This window comes from Opisthorchis viverrini, assembly GCF_000715545.1.
Source record: "Opisthorchis viverrini unplaced genomic scaffold opera_v5_21, whole genome shotgun sequence".
Lineage (NCBI taxonomy): Eukaryota > Metazoa > Platyhelminthes > Trematoda > Opisthorchiida > Opisthorchiidae > Opisthorchis > Opisthorchis viverrini.
This window is the reverse complement of record NW_008751677.1, coordinates 251,918-254,722: the sequence shown is the minus strand read 5'-3', so window position 1 is coordinate 254,722 and position 2,805 is coordinate 251,918.

Here is a 2,805-nt window from a genome sequence, read left to right as displayed (position 1 = left end):
ATGCTGTCGATGATAATGATGATGATGATTATTATAATGGTGATATACCACACAAACATAAGTAGAAGGATCGCAGGCTGAATGGTCTTCTACTGTCACATCAGATAATAGGGTTGATACTGAGAGAAGAGTATGGCATTTTTGTTAGGATGTCCTATTTTAGGTGAGATCACTCTATGCTGAAAAGCCAAGAAGCACTGTACAGGTGTTTCATCCTTATTGGGAATCGTCCCCAATGTACATCACACACTGCTGATCAGCCACTTGTGGCCGAACGGTTAATTGTTCAAACTACTAGCCAGGAGGTCGCGGGTTCGAGGCTCTTCGGCGTTTCGTGAGATGCGCACTGCTGACGATTCCCAGTAAGGATGAAACAGCTGTAAAATGTTTCTCGGCTTTTCAGCATAGATTGGCCTCACTTACAAGACGACATATTTAGGAAAAATAGTAGGGTTATATACTTAGGATCCAAATTTATCAGTCCTTCTTATACTTTTGACTAGTGAGAAATGGCTTTATGACGTTCGTTTGCAATATGCCTCTTTACTGACCTACTGAACCTGCCCACGTAGTTCCGGGGAATCACTAGTGAGAAATGGCTTTATGGCGTTCTTTTGCAATATGCCTCTTTACTGACCTACTGAACATGCCCACGTAGTTCCGGGGAATCACATGTCTGAATTTCATGCTTTTGATTCATATTCAATCACTAGGAGTGGTAACTCGAGTGTTATGAAGACTGCCCATAATCCCTGCTGCAAAACGGGTGACAAAACGAAATTGCGGACCGTCGGTCATCTACTGCCTTGACCCGATATCGCAACATACGACGCTCCTAGTGCATTCTACTCATCTGCGCGATATCACGTGTTACGACTTGAATATTCAACGAAGCAATTTTCGAGACTAGTCAGGCGCTCCGAGCGCCCCAACTCGATGGGGGCGGGGTTAAGCGACTCAACATTGCACTGTTTTTTCAGCCGTCAGTAATGTTCACGCCTAATGTGACTGAAATAAAATGGTTGTCTGGTTTCCGTTTTAGCGCTGGTATGAAATGGATCAGAATGGCAACACCGGGAGTGCCTGGCCTAACCAGGTAAGATGATTCCATCTGAAATTGGTATTTTTAAACTGCGGTCTGGCGATAGTTTTCAGCAAAAGTGCACCTCCTTTGCTGTTTGATAAGACGTGAATTCCACCGTACTTTTCGGAAGGTTTAAGATTAATCAGACGCAAAGCCGCAAATGAATTATTCTCTCGAATGTGTTGTATAGACTGGACCAAATCAGTAAGCGAACATTCAGTTGGACACATCACTACTACTGTGTTATCAGCTTTAGTAAAGATCATCTCGAAAGCTCTATATCAGGTATGGTGGAGGTCCACACTCATACACCTCAACCACAGTCAGCATAGCGTTGGCAAATAGTCTGAAGAAGGGCGAAAAGGGTTCTACGAGAGCCTATAAAACCCGCCTTCTGGTTGGAGGACAGTTGTCTAGTCACTCCAGTGGGTGGACCAAATTTGCTTCACTAGTGTACTTTTATAGGTGCTATCATGGAGACTTTAGAAGCAAGCCAGCGATGCCAGTTCACTAGTCCTCTTTCCTCGGTGTCTCCTCAAGTACTCGTTGAAATGGAAACCTGATTTAGCCCTGATTCTTTTCAGTCAGTTTGGAGATCACCATAGAACAGCTCGATTCGAGAGTTAGGAAAACCTGAAATTTTTAATCGATCGATGGATAGTGTAGTCGTGCCTAGTGTGAGCGAAATAAAGTGCAACTAACTCTTTACTCAATCCTATTCAGTTATTGATTTCGAATGAGTTCGGGATCACATACTGAGATGACTGATGAAGGCACAATACAAGTGCGTACGGGTATTCCAACTTGAAATGACGGAATATGGACGAGCCATGTGTTTATCAGACCAAAACAAATCCGGCAAAACACTTCATGTTACAGGGTTGTCAGTCGTGCCCCATGTGCCAGAAGACGAATAGAAACTTTGAGCATAGTCTGGAGAATTCTGCCGAACTCAGCTGTGTTGTGTCATCAGGAAATCGGCTGTTGTACCCTATTCTGTCAAAGATGGCCCAGTCGCGCCCTCAATGGCGCTTGTGCATCCAAGCCATTGCCTTCATCACGTAGCTCCCTTCCCAATCCCCCCAGTTAACTGTCCACTGCTGTATTTACGCACCAATTTATCAACTGTCGCCTCCAGTGCTTAGTTGCCTACCCCGCCTCTCCAAATCGTCGATTTACATGGCCATGTATGATTTTAGCTCCGACCAGTTGCTGACTCATCTCAGCTGTTTTATCCAAACAGTTACAGCCTTTGAGAAAGAACCTTAATGCACTTGAACGTTAAATCCACTCGTCGGGAAATAGACAGTCCGGATGCGAAAACCTGAAGTTGATAATTAAAAGACACCTTGAGCAATCTTACTACGTTCACCGAAAGAGTCCCAGTCAGGCTGAAATGCCTCATGGGGATTCCACTGCTAACATTTGGTGAACAATAAAAGTAAAAAATCCAACGAATCAGAATTTGATTTCACGAGAGACTCGACTGAATCTCTCGTTTATGATATTCTACAACTGAATGTGCTGCACACAGGCCGCCTCATGTTTCAGTTGGCACGATATTCGAGATATCGCAGTAGATTTTCATAAAAGAAACTACACACAAGGTTGCTTAAAACTCTTCGACAGTCCACGACCAGTTTCGCCCTTATTGGGGCTCATCAGGTAGGCGCGGTCCCTGAGTTCCCGTCAACCTTATGTTCTACTTGAACGCAAATTGG